We start from the raw sequence: 15,743 nt of genomic DNA on the forward strand, positions 1-15,743 counted from the left end.
GATACCGGAGGAATATCTTGTGTGCTATCAAACGTCACAACGTAATTGGGTGATTATAAAGATGCTCTATAGGTATCTCCGAAGGTGTTTGTTGGGTTGGCATAGATCGAGATTAGGATTTGTCACTCCGAGTATCGGAGAGGTATCTCTGGGCCCTCTCGGTAATGCACATCATAAGAAGCCTTGCAAGCAAAGTGACTAATAGTTAGTTGTAGGATGATGTATTACGGAACGAGTAAAGAGACTTGTCGTTAACGAGATTGAACTATGTATTTAGATACCGATGATCGAATCTCGGGCAAGTAACATACCGATGGACAAAAGGGAATAACGTATGTTGTCATAACGGTTCTACCAATAAAGATCTTCATAGAATATGTAGGAGTCAACATGAGCATACATGTTCCGCTATTGGTTATTTACCAGAGAGGTGTCTCGATCATGTCTACATAGTTCTCGAACCCGTAGGGTCTGCACGCTTAACGTTCGATGACGATATTATCTTATATGAGTTATGTGATTTGGTAACCAAATGTTGTTCGGGGTCCCGGATAAGATCACGGACATGACGAGGAGTCTCGAAATGGTCGAGAGGTAAAGATTGATATATAGGACGATAGTATTCGGACACCGGAAGTGTTCCGGGGTGTATCGGGTATTTATCGGAGTACCTGAGGGGTTACCGGACCCCCCCCCCCCCGGGAGAAGATATGGGCCATATGGCCCATAAGAGGGGAGCACACTAGCCCACAAGGGGTAGCCCGCCCCTATGGAAGGAGGCCGGGTGGGAGAAGGGAAAGAGGGGGTTTGCCCCCCCCCTTTCCTTCTCTTCTTCCCCTTCCCTTCCCCCCTCCGGCAATTATGGAAGGGGGAGGCCGAATTGGGGAAGACCACAAGTAGGATTCGACCTACTTGGGGCGCCCCATGGCTGCCTCTCCTCCCCTCCCACCTATATATATGTGGGGAGGGGGCGCCTAGAAGACACAACATCAATTGTTAGCCGTGTGCAGCGCCCCCCTCCATAGTTTACACCCCCGGTCATATTCTTGCGGTGCTTAGGCGAAGCCGTGCGCAGATCACTTCACCATCACCGTCACCATGCCATCGTGCTGACGGAACTCATCTACTACCTCGACACCTTGCTGGATCAAGAAGGTGAGGGACGCCACTGAGCTGAACGTGTGCATAACTCGGAGGTGTCGTACGTTCGGTACTTGATCGATCGAAGCTAGAAGAAGTTTGACTACATCAACCGCATTGTCAAACGCTTCCGCTTACAGTCTATGGGGGTACGTAGACACACTCTCCCCCTCGTTGCTATGCATCTCCATGGATAGATCATTGCGTGTGCGTAGATTTTTTTTGTTTTCCATGCAACGATTCCCAACAGTGGCATCATGAGTCAGGTCTATGCGTAGATGATATGCACAAGTAGAACACAAAGAGTTGTGGGCGGTGATAGTCATACTGCTTACCACCAACGTCTTATTTTGATTCGGCGGTATTGTGGTATGAAGCGGTTCGGACCAACCTTACATGTCCACGCACATGAGACTGGTTCCACCGACAGACATGCAACTATTTTTGCATAAAGGTGGCTGGCGGCTGTCTGTTTCTCCTACTTTAGTTAAATCGAATTTGACCGCGGCCGGTCCTTGAAGAAGGTTAAAACAACAAACTTGACGAAACACCATTGTGGTTTTGATGCATAGGTAAGAACGGTTCTTGCTAGAAGCCCGTAGCAGCCACGTAAAACTTGCAACAACAAAGTAGAGGACGTCTAACTTGTTTTTGCAGGGCATGTTGTGATGTGATATGGTCAAGACATGATGTGATAAATGTTATTGTATGAGATGATCATGTTTTGTAAGACATCTGACAACCGGCAGGAGCCTTATGGTTGTCTCTTTATTGTATGAAATGAAAACGCCATGTAATTGCTTTACTTTATCACTATGTGTTAGTGGTAGTTGTAGAAGCAATAGTTGGCGAGACAACCACAACGCTACGATGGAGATCAAGGTGTCGAGCCGGTGACGATGGAGATCATGATGATGCTTTGGAGATGGAGATCGAAAGCACAAGATGATGATGGCCATATCATGTCACATATTTTGATTGCATGTGATGTTTATCTTTTATGCATCTTATTTTGCTTAGTACGCCGATAGCATTATAAGATGATCCCTTAACTAAAATTTCAAGGTATAAGTGTTCTCCCTGAGTATGCACCATTGCGACAGTTCGTCGTGTTGAGACACCACGTGATGATCGGGTGTGGTAGACTCTACGTTCACATACAACGGGTGCAAGACAGTTTTGCACATGTGGAATACTTGGGTTAAACTTGATGAGCCTGGCATGTAAAGACATGGCCTCGGAACACTGGAGACTGAAAGGTCGAACGTGAATCATATAGTAGATATGATCAACATAGAGATGTTCACCATTGATGACTACTCCATCTCACGTGATGATTAGACATGGTTTACTTGATTTGGATCACATATCATTTATATGACTTGAGGGATGTCTATCTAAGTGGCGGTTCTTAGGTAATTTGATTAATTGAACTTAATTTATCATGAACTTAGTCCTGATAGTTTTTGCATATCTATGTGGTAGATCAATGGACCGTGCCACCGTTCCCTTGAATTTTAATCCATTCCTAGAGAAATCTAAGTTGAAAGATGGTGGTAGCAACTACACAGACTGGGTCTGTAACTTGAGGATTATCCTCATTGCTACACAAAAGAATTATGTCCTTGATGCACCGCTAGGTGAAAGGCCTGTTGCAGGAGCAGATGTTGATGTTATGAATGCCTGGCAAGCTTGATCTGATGACTGCACGATAGTTCAGTGTGCCATGCTTTATGGCTTAGAATCGGGACTTCAAAGAAGTTTTGAACATCATGGACCATATGAGAGGTTCCAGGAGTTGAAGTTAATATTTCGAGCAAATGCCCGAGTTGAGAGATATGAAGTCTCCAACAAGTTCTATAGCTGCAAGATGGAGGACAACAGTTCTGTCAGTGAACACATACTCAAAATGTCTGGGTACCATAATCACTTGACTCAGCTGGGAGTTAATCTTCCAGATGATAGTGTTATTGACAAAGTTCTTCAATCACTGCCACCAAGCTACAAAGGCTTTGTGATGAACTATAATATGCAAGGGATGGACAAGACAATTCCCGAGCTCTTCGCAATGCTCAAAGCTGCGGAGGTAGAAATCAAGAAGGAACATCAAGTGTTGATGGTTAACAAGACCACTAATTTCAAGAAAAATGGCAAGGGAAAGAAGGGGAACTTTAAGAAGAATGGCAAGCAAGTTGCCACTCCCGGGAAGAAACCCAAAGCTGGATCCAAGCCTGAAACTGAGTTCTTCTACTGTCAAGGGACTGGTCACTTGAAGCGGAACTGCCCCAAGTATTTGGCCGATAAGAAGGATGGCAAAGTGAACAAAGGTATATTTGATATACATGTTATTGGTGTGTACCTTACTAATGCTCGTAGTAGCGCCTGGGTATTTGATATTGGTTCGGTTGCTCATATTTGTAACTCGAAATAGGGGCTACAGATTAAACGAAGATTGGCTAAGGACGAGGTGATGATACGCGTCGGGAATGGTTCCAAGGTCGACGTGATCATCGTCGGCACGCTACCTCTACATCTACCTTCGGGATTAGTTTTAGACCTGAATAATTGTTATTGAGCATGAACATCATATCTAGATCTTGTTTAGTGTGAGACGATTATTCATTTAAATTAGAGAATAATGGTTGTTCTATTTATATGAGTAATATCTTTTATGGTCATGCACCCTTGAAGAGTGGTCTATTTTTATTGAATCTCGATTGTGGTGATACACATATTCATGACATTGATGCCAAAAGATGCAAAGTTGATAATGATAGCACAACATATTTGTGGCACTATCGTTTAGGTCATATTGGTGTAAAGCGCATGAAGAAACTCCATGCAGACGGGCTTTTGAAATAACTTGATTATGAATCATTTGATACTTCCGAACCATGCCTCATGGGCAAGATGACTAAAACTCTGTTCTCCGGAACAATGGAGCGAGCCAATGACTTATTGGAAATAATGCATACTGATGTATGGGGTCCGATGAGTGTTGAGGCACGCGACGGGTATCGTTATTTCTGACCTTCACAGATGATTTGAGCAGATATGGGTATATCTACTTAATGAAACACAAGCCTGAAACATTTGAAAAGTTCAAAGAATTTCAGAGTGAAGCGGGGAATCATTGTAACAAGAAAATAAAGTTTTTACGATCTGATCGTGGAGGCGAATATTTGAGTTACAAGTTTGTCCTTCATTTAAAACAATGTGGAATAGTTTCACAACTCACGCCACTCGGAACACCACAGCGTAATGGTGTGTCCGAACATCATAATCGTACTTTATTAGATATGGTGCGATCTATGATGTCTCTTACTGATTTACCACTATCGTTTTGGGGTTATGCATTAGAGACAGCTGCATTCACGTTAAATAGGGCACCGTCTAAATCCCTGGAGATGAAACCGTATGAACTGTGGTTTGGCAAGAAACCTAAGTTGTCGTTTCTTAAAGTTCGGGGTTGCGACACTTATGTCAAAAGGCTTTAGCCTGATAAGCTTGAACCCAAATCGGATGAGTGCATATTCATAGGATACCCTAAAGAAACAATTGGGTACACCTTCTACCACAAATCCAAAGGCAAGATCTTTGTTGCCAAGAATGGTAACTTTCTAGAGAAGGAGTTTCTCTCGAAAGAAGTGAGTGGGAGGAAAGTAGAACTTGATGAGGTAATTGTACCTTCTCTCGAATTGGAAGGTAGCTCATCACAGAAAATTGTTCCCGTGATGCGTACACCAACTAGAGAGGAATCTAATGATGATGATCATGAAACTTCAGATCAAGTTACTATTGAACCTTGTAGGTCAACCAGAGCACAATCCGCACCAGAGTGGTACATTAATCCCGTTCTGGAAGTCATGTTACTAGATCATGAAGAACCTACGAACTATGAAGAAGCTATGAGGAGCCCAGATTTCGATAAATGGCTTGAGGCCATGAAATCTGAGATAGGATCCATGTATGAGAACAAAGTGTGGACTTTGGTGGACTTGCCCGATGATCGGTGAGCCATAGAGAATAAATGGATCTTCAAGAAGAAGACTGGCGATGATGGTAATATTACTGTCTACAAAGCTCGACTTGTCGCAAAAGGTTTTTAACAAGTTCAAGGAGTTGACTACTATGAGACTTTCCCACCCGTAGCGATGCTTAAGTCTGTGTGAATCATGTTAGCAATTGCTGCATTTTATGATTATGAAATCTGGCAAATGGACGTCAAAACTGCATTCCTTAATGGATTTCTTAATGAAGAGTTGTATATGATGCAACAGAAGGTTTTGTTGTTCCTAAAGGTGCTAACAAAGTGTGCAAGCTCCAGCAATCCATCTATGGACTGGTGCAAGCATCTCGGAGTTGGAATATACGCTGTGATGAAGTGATCAAAGCATATGGTTTTGTATAGACTTTCGGAGAAGCCTGTATTTTACAAGAAAGTGAGTGGGAGCTCTATAGCATTTCTAATATTATATGTGGATGACATATTGTTTATTAGAAATGATGTATAATTTCTGGATAGCATAAAAGGATACTTGAATAAGAGTTTCTCAATGAAAGACCTCGGTGAAGCTGCTTATATATTGGGCATCAAGATTTTTAGAGATAGATCAAGGCGCTTAATAGGACTTTCACAAAGCACATACCTTGATAAAGTTTTGAAGAAGTTCAAAATGTATCAGTCAAAGAAAGGGTCCTTGCCTGTGTTACAAGGTGTGAAATTGAGTCAGACTCAATGCCCGACCACTGCGGAAGATAGAGAGAAAATGAAAGTCATTCCCTAAGCCTCACCCATAGGTTCTATCATGTATGCTATGCTCCGTACCACTTGCTGATGACCCACAAGTATAGGGGATCAATTGTAGCTCTTTTTGATAAGTAAGAGTGTCGAACCCAATGAGGAGCAGAAGGAAATGACAAGTGGTTTTCAGTAAGGTGATGTCTGCAAATGTTGAAATTGTAAGTAGCAGAGTAGTTTCATAGCGAGATAATTTTTAACGAGCAAGTAACGATAGTAGTAACAAAAATGCAGCAATGTTACCCAACCCTTTTGAGGCAAAGGATAGGCCAAAACGGTATCTTATGATAAGCAAAGCGTTCTTGAGGTTACACGGGAATTTCATCTAGTCACTTTCACCATGTTGGTTCGATTTGTGTTCGCTACTTTGATAATTTGATATGTGGGTGGACCGATGCTTAGGTGTTGTTCTTACTTGAACAAACCTCCTACTTATAATTAACCCTCCCGCAAGCATCCGCAACTACGAGAAAAGTATTAAGAATAAATTCTAACCATAGCATTAAACTTTTGGATCCAATCGGTCCCTTACGGAATAACACATAAACTGGGGTTTAAGCTTCTGTCACTCTCGCAACCCATCATCTAATTGCTACTCCATAATGCATTCCCTTAGGCCCAAATATGGTGAAGTGTCATGTAGTGGACGTTCACATGACACCACTATGGGAATCACAACATACATACTATCAAAATATCGAACACATGTCAAATTCACATGATTACTTGCAACATGATTTCTCACGTGACCTCAAAAACAAAAGTAACTACTCACAAAATTAAACATAAGACTTTTATCATATACTTCTCATGAATAAGTAACAATTCATCGCACAATTGAAGTATAAAGCAAAAACTCTATTAAAACCAACAAACTATGTTCTCAGTCAACTTTGCAACTACAATTCATCATCTTTTCAGGAAGGGTCACGTGTCGGAGCCTTTAGGCAAGTCCACTGTTGGGTTCTATGGTAGGGTGCGTCGACTGCAAATTAAAATTTTCCTACGCACAGAACAACCAAGAACATGCTACGGGAGATGGATCACAGATCGTTACCACTAGACGCGTAATGCCATGCAGCGGAAGAAGAGTTGGGGCAGCGCGTCCGCGTGGATCGTTTCCTCCTCATCCGATCTCCCTCGAACAGCCGGTCATCGGTTCCCATGTATAGGTTCACCGGAGCGGCGCAAGTGCACCGCCTCTAACGGTATCCACGCGTGCAGGAGGAACACCATGCGACGGACTGCTAGGTCCGATCACACAGTCGGCGATGAGTGGAGGTGGTTACTCGCAACACATGCAAACCCTAGTGACAACGCCAAAGCGATCAATCGCATGAGTGTGCCGCACCCCCACTTTATATAGGCGTCCGTCGTGGGATCAACACTTGGGCCTCTCACGGACCCTAAAGCCCAAAATTTGTTCGGCCTGGATCCGAGTCCGGATAGGATCACTTCTGACTTGTGGACTCAGACCGGGCCTCACAGGTTCCTTCCCTTAAGCGCGCGACCCCTTAGGTTCTCGTTCACTTGGTCGCGAGTCATATCACATCCGACTCGGCTGGTGGGTAGCGGCCTCTAGCAAAGCGTGCTGACTCCAAGTGTCCGATGAAGCTGGTTAGGCGAACCCGTACATCACACATTTGTTCCCTTTGCCACACGATATATATTGTCAGGCTCAAGGCGAGTCTGTCATCCTTGTGCTAGCCCGACCTCTTTCTCGTTCCAGTGATGTCGACCACAAACCGGATTATCTCATAATCCTAATCGCATGGCCATGCTTATCTTGGTCGGATCACACGAGGGGCCTAGAGTATATCTCTCCTGATCGGAGGGGCAAATCTCATCTTGCTCGATGATGACCCACAAGTATAGGGGATCTATCGTAGTCCTTTCGATAAGTAAGAGTGTCGAACCCAACGAGGAGCAGAAGGAAATGATAAGCGGTTTCCAGCAAGGTATTCTCTGCAAGTACTGAAATAAGTGGTAACAGATAGTTTTGTGATAGGATAATTTGTAACGAGCAACAAGTAACAAAAGTAAATAAAGTACATCAAGGTGGCCCAATCCTTTTTGTAGCAAAGGACAAGCCTGGACAAACTCTTATATAGAGAAAGCGCTCCCGAGGACACATGGGAATATCGTCAAGCTAGTTTTCATCACGTTTATATGATTCGCGTTCGGTACTTTGATAATTTGGTATGTGGGTGGACCGGTGCTTGGGTACTGTCCTTACTTGGACAAGCATCCCACTTATGATTAACCTCTATTGCAATCATCCGCAACTACCACAAAAGTATTAAGGTAAACCTAACCATAGCATGAAACATATGGATCCAAATCAGCCCCTTACGAAGCAACGCATAAACTAGGGTTTAAGCTTCCGTCACTCTAGCAACCCATCATCTACTTATTACTTCCCAATGCCTTCCTCTAGGCCCAAATAATGGTGAAGTGTTATGTAGTCGACGTTCACATAACACCACTAGAGGAAAGACAACATACATCTCATCAAAATATCGAACGAATACCAAATTCACATGACTACTAATAGCAAGACTTCTCCCATGTCCTCAGGAACAAACGTAACTACTCACAAAGCATAATCATGTTCATAATCAGAGGGGTATTAATATGCATATAGGATCTGAACATATGATCTTCCACCAAATAAACCAACTAGCATCAACTACAAGGAGTAATTAACACTACTAGCAACCTACTAGTACCAATCCCGGACTTGGAGACAAGAATTGGATACAAGAGATGAACTAGGGTTTTGAGAGGAGATGGTGCTGGTGAAGATGTTGATGGAGATTGCCCTCTCCCAATGAGAGGAGCATTGGTGATGACGATGGCGATGATTTCCCCCTCCCGAAGGGAAGTTTCCCCGGCAGAACAGCTCTGCCGGAGCCCTAGATTGGATCCGCCAAGGTTCCGCCTTGTGGCGGCGGAGTTTCATCCGAGGAGATGGCTTATGATTTTTCCTCATCGAAAGACTCCATATAGCAGAAGATGGCCATCGGAGGGCCACCAGGGGGCCACGAGGTAGGGGGGCGCCCAGGGGGGTAGGGCGCGCCCCCACCCTCGTGGGCAGGGTGTGGCCCCCCTGGTGAACTTCTTGCACTCAGTGTTTTTTATATATTCTAAAAACGTCTTCCATGAAGTTTCAGGACTTTTGGAGCTGTGCAGAATAGGTCTCTAATATTTGCTCCTTTTCCAGCCCAGAATCCCAGCTGCCGACATTCTCCCTCTTTATGTGAACCTTGTAAAATAAGAGAGAATAGGCATAAGTATTGTGACATAATGTGTAATAACATCCCATAATGCAATAAATATCTATATAAAAGCATGATGCAAAATGGACGTATCAACTCCCCCAAGCTTAGACCTTGCTTGTCCTCAAGCGAAAGCCGAAATCGAAAAATATGTCCACATGTTTGGAGATAGAGGTGTCGATAAAAGTAAAATACGAACATGAGGGCATCATGATCATTCTTAGAATAGCAACTTACATAATTCTTGTCATATGATTTCTTATGCTAGAGTAATAATTCAATCACAATTTCAAGTATGAATCGTAAACTTCATTGAAAACTAATAAAATATAATCTTAGTCATTGGAGCAATTGCAATTTATCATAACACAGGAAGGAGTCAATATATAAGAGCTTTTCAGCAAGTCCACATACTCAACTATCATATAGTATTTCACAATTGCTAACACTCATGCAATACTTATGGGTATGGAGTTTTAATCGGACACAGAGGAAGATAGGGGCTTATAGTTTTGCCTCCCAACGTTTTACCTCAAGGGTAATGTCAACAATAATGGTTCATGAAAACTCACATCCAACTAGCCATATATACCAGGATCTTTCCAACATAGTGTGCTTGCCAAAGGATAAAATGCAAAAAGGAAGGGTGAAGATCACCATGACTCTTATGCAAGGGAGGACATAAAAGTAAAAGATAGGCCCTTCGTAGAGGGAAGCAGAGGTTGTCATGCGCTTTTATGGTTGGATGCACAAAATCTTAATGCGAAAGAACGTCACTTTATATTGCCACTTGTGATATGGACCTTTATTATGCAGTCCGTCGCTTTTATTTCTTCCATATCACATGATTGTATAAAGCTTATTTTATCCCACACTAATAAGTCATACATATTTAGAGAGCAATTTTTATTGCTTGCACCGATGACAACTTACTTGGAGGATCTTACTCAATCCATAGGTAGGTATGGTGGACTCTCATGGCAAAACTGGTTTAAGGGTATTTGGAAGCACAAGTAGTATCTCTACTTGGTGCGATGAATTTGCCTAGCATGAGGAGGAAAGGCAAGCTCAACCATGTTGGATGATCTATGACAATATAATTTATCTCAGATGTAAGAAAACATAACCCATTACGTTGTCTTCCTTGTCCAACGTCAACTCTTTAGCATGTCATATTTTAATGAGTGCTCACAATCATAAAAGATGTCCAAGATAGTATATTTATATGTGAAGTCCTCTCTTTCTTTATTACTTCCTATTAATTGCAACGATGACCAAAACTATGTTTGTCAACTCTCAACAACTTTTATTCATCATACTTTTTCTATGTGAGCTCATTACTCTCCATAAGATCCATATGATCTCTTTGTTTCCTTTTTTATTTATTTCTCTTTTCTTTTATTCACTTATGATCATGGCAAAATAATCAAGTCCTTGACTCAACACTAATCTTTATTATATATAGCTCATGGACTCTATTACATAGAGGGATCATAAAGCAAAACTCAAAACTAGATCATACCATAAACTTTATTCTACTAGATCAAGATATTACCAAAAGGATCGAACTAAGAAAAACAATAAAGATAAAAGTGATGGTGATACGATACCGGGGCACTCCCCCAAGCTTGGCAGTTGCCAAGGGGAGTGCCCATACCCATGCTCAGTTCTTCTTTGTTGGTGGAGAAGATGGAGATGATGGTGGATAGTCACACATCGAGCATAAGAGGTCCTCCAGCTTGCGGATAATGCCCTTGAGTGCAACACTATGCTTCTTCAACAAAAAAAATCACGTGTGAGATACTTGTTTTGTATACGAGCTAACTCAATCATCTTGAAAGCTTCGATCTCAGTTGGGGTAAGAAGATTGTGATCAAGTTGAAGGATGTCTTCTGCTGCCGGAGCGTGATCCTCCGTGGCCTTCTTGATCCCTTCATCCTTGTTGATCTCCATGGGTTCTTCCCTCTTCAGCTCTATCTTCATTAGCCAAGCATCATTGTCACCATTGTTGGAGGAGGGGGACGACATGATGCCTGGCCTTGACGACCCTGACAGGAAACAACTCGAAACAAGAACAGAGGATTTTTGCGTGATACAGGAGTCAAAACCTTCGGGAGATTATATAATGAATTTTTACCGACCAAAATACGTGTCGTGTAAGAAAACGGAGTCCAGAGAGCGCACGAGGTGCCCATGAGGTAGGGGGCGCGCCCAGTAGGGTAGGGCGCGCCCTCCACCCTCATGGAGGCCTCGTGTCCTTCCCGGATTGCTTCTTATTTTTCTATTTTTCTAAATATTCCAAAACGGAGAAATATTGCCTTAAAAACTGTTTTGGAGTCGGTTTACTTACCATACCACATACCTATTCCTTTTTGGAGTCTGAAACGTTCCAGAAAGTGTCCCTTATGTATTCCTCCAGGGTTATGGTTTCAATAACATTGGTTTCAACATTTATGGGATTACCTGAGATATAATGTTTGATTCTTTGACCGTTCACCACCTTCGGATTTGTGCCTTCGAAGTTGTTGATTTTTATAGCACCGGAACGATAGACCTCCTTGATAACGTAAGGACCTTCCCATTTAGAGAGAAGTTTTCCTACAAAAAATCTTAAACAAGAGTTGTATAGCAATACATAATCACCTACATTAAACTCACACTTTTGTATCCTTTTATCATGCCATTTTTTAACTTTTTCTTTAAACAACTTGGCATTTTCGTAGGCTTGGGTTCTCCATTCATCGAGTGAGCTAATATCAAATAACCTCTTCTCACCGGCAAGTTTAAAATCATAATTGAGCTCTTTAATAGCCCAATATGCCTTGTGTACTAGTTCGAGAGGTAAGTGACATGCTTTTCCATAAACCATTTTATACGGAGACATACCATAGGATTTTTATATGTAGTTCTATAGGCCCATAATGCATCATCAAGTTTCTTGGACCAATTCTTTCTAGACCTATTGACAGTCTTTTGCAAAATTAATTTGAGCTCTCTATTACTCAATTCTACTTGACCACTAGACTGAGGGTGATAAGGGGATGCAATTCTATGATTAGCATCATACTTAGCAAGCATTTTACGGAAAGCACCATGAATAAAATGTGAACCACCATCAGTCATTAAATATCTAGGGAATCCAAATCTTGGAAAAATAACTTCTTTAAGCATTTTAATAGAAGTGTTATGATCAGCACTACTAGTTGGAATAGCTTCTACCCACTTAGTAACGTAATCAACAACAACTAAAATATGTGTATATCCATTAGAGGCAGGAAAAGGTCCCATATAGTCAAAGCCCCAAACATCAAATGGTTCAATAACGAGTGAATAGTTCATAGGCATTTCTTGACGTCTACTAATATTACCAATTCTTTGACATTCATCACAAGACAAGACAAACTTACGGGCATCCTTGAAGAGAGTAGGCCAATAAAAACCAGATTGCAATACCTTATGTGCAGTTCTATCTCCAGCATGGTGTGCTCCATAAGCTTCGGAATGACACTTGCGTAGGATCTGTTCATGTTCATGCTCAGGTACACAACTTCTAATAACACCATCTACTCCTTCTTTATAAAGATGTGGGTCATCCCAAAAGTAATGCCTCAAATCATAGAAAAACGTTTTCTTTTGCTGGTATGTGAAACTAGGTGGTATGAATTTGGCAACAATGTAATTAGCATAATCAACATACCATGGAGCAGTATGAGAGGCATTTATGACATTTAATTGCTCATCAGGAAAGCTATCATCAATAGGCAGTGGGTCATCAAGCACATTTTCTAACCTAGACAAGTTGTCTGCAACGGGGTTCTCAGCTCCCTTTCTATCAACAATATGTAAGTCAAATTCTTGTAGCAAGAGAACCCATCTAATAAGTCTAGGTTTATCATCTTTCTTTTCCATAAGATATTTAATAGCAGCATGATCAATGTGAATAGTTACTTTAGAATCAACAATATAAGGTCTGAACTTATCACAAGCAAATACAACTGCTAAAAGCTCTTTTTCAGTAGTAGCATAATTTCTTTGAGAATTGTCTAGGGTTTTACTAGCATATTGAATAACGTTTAATTTCTTATCAACTCTTTGCCCTAGAACAACACCTACAGCATAATCACTAGCATCACACATAATTTCAAAGGGTAAATTCCAATCAGGTGGCTGAACAATAGGTGCAGAGATCAATGTGTTCTTAAGTATTTCAAATGCTTCTACACAATCATCATCAAAAACAAATGGTATATCTTTTTGTAATAAATTAGTCAGAGGCCGAGAAATTTTTGAGAAGTCCTTAATGAACCTTATATAAAATCCAGCGTGACCAAGGAAACTTCTTATACCTTTGATGTCCTTGGGGCATGTCATCTTTTCAATAGCATCAACCTTGGCTTTATCAACTTCAATACCTCTTTCAGAAACTTTATGCCCCAAGACAATACCTTCATTAACCATAAAGTGGCACTTTTCCCAGTTCAAGACAAGATTAGTTTCTTCACATCTCTGCAAAACTCGATCAAGGTTGCTCAAGCAATCATCAAAAGAAGATCCATAGACAGAGAAATCGTCCATGAAAACCTCACAAATCTTTTCACAAAAGTCAGAGAATATAGCCATCATGCATCTTTGAAAGGTAGCAGGTGCATTACATAAACCAAAAGGCATACGTCTATAAGCAAAAGTACCAAAAGGGCAAGTAAAAGTAGTCTTTGATTGATCCTTGGCTGACACAGGTATTTGAGAGAAACCAGAATAACCATCTAGAAAGCAAAAATGTGTGTGTTTCGATAATCTTTCTAGCATTTGATCGATAAAAGGTAAGGGGTAATGATCCTTTTTAGTGGCCTTATTTAATTTGCGGAAATCAATTACCATCCTATAACCTGTAATAATTCTTTGAGGAATCAATTCATCTTTATCATTAGGAATGACAGTAATACCTCCCTTCTTAGGGACACAATGGACAGGACTTACCCACTGACTATCGGTCACGGGATAGATTATACCTGCCTCAAGGAGCTTTAGTATTTCCTTTCTTACCACTTCTTTCATTTTAGGATTCAGCCGTCGTTGATGATCACGAACTGGTTTAGCATCTTCTTCCAAATTTATTTTATGTTGACATAGAGTGGGACTAATGCCCTTAAGATCATCAAGAGTATACCCAATAGCAGCACGGTGCTTCTTCAGAGTTTTCAATAATCTCTCTTCCTCATGCTATGAAAGGTTAGCACTAATAATAACAGGATATATCTTTTTCTCATCAAGATAAGCATATTTAAGAGTATCAGGCAACGGTTTAAGCTTAAACATGGGATCACCCTTGGGTGGAGGAGGATCCCCTAGGATTTCAACAGGCAAATTGTGTTTCAGAATAGGTTCCTGTTTAAAGAATACTTCATCTATTTCCCTTCTTTCATTCATAAACACATCATTTTCATGGTCTAGCAAATATTGTTCTAAAGGATCACTAGGAGGTACGGCAATAGAAGCAAGACCAATAATTTCATCCTTTATAGGTAATTCTTCTTCACGGTGTTGTCTACTAAATTTAGAGAAATTAAATTCATGATACATATCATCTAAACCGATAGTAACAACATCCTTTTTGCAATCTATCTTAGCATTAACAGTGTTTAAGAAGGGTCTACCAAATATAATGGGACAAAAGCTATCTTGTGGGGAACCAAGAACAAGAAAATCAGCAGGATATTTAGTTTTCCCACACAAGACTTCAACATCTCTAACAATTCCCATTGGTGAAATAGTATCTCTATTGGCAAGTTTAATTGTGACATCAATATCTTCTATCTCAGTGGGTGCAATGTCGTGCATAATTTCTTTGTATAAGTCAAAAGGTATTGCACTAGCACTAGCACCCATATCACATAAGCCATGATAACAATGATCTCCTATTTTAATAGAAATAACAGGCATGCCTACCAAAGATCTAGGTTTATCTTTAGCACAAGGTTTAGCAATTCTAGCAGTCTCATCACGGAAATGAATAACATGCCCATCAATATTATCAGACAAGAGGTCTTTAACAATAGCAATATTAGGTTCAACTTTAATTTGCTCAGGAGGTGCATAAGTTCTAATATTGCTTTTACGAACCACAGCTGAAGCTTTAGCATGATCCTTTATCCTAATAGGGAAAGGTGGTTTCTCAACATAAGCAATAGGAACAATAGGATCATTATAAGTGACAGTACTTTCTTCAACTTTAATAGGTGCAGCTACTTTTACTTCTATGGGAGGATGATATTTAAACCACTTCTCCCTGGGGATATCAACATGAGTAGCAAAAGATTCACAGAAACAAGCTACTATGTCAGAGTCAAGTCCATATTTAGTGCTAAATTTACGGAAAACATCGGTATCCATAAAAGATTTAACACAATCAAACTTAGGTGTCATACCTGACTCCTTACCTTCGTCGAGGTTCCAATCTTCAGAGTTGCATTTAATTCTTTCCAATAAATCCCATTTGAATTCAATAGTCTTCGTCATAAAAGAGC

Source organism: Triticum urartu, chromosome 7A (assembly GCF_056163025.1).
Source record: "Triticum urartu cultivar PI428250 chromosome 7A, HENAU_Tu73, whole genome shotgun sequence".
Lineage (NCBI taxonomy): Eukaryota > Viridiplantae > Streptophyta > Magnoliopsida > Poales > Poaceae > Triticum > Triticum urartu.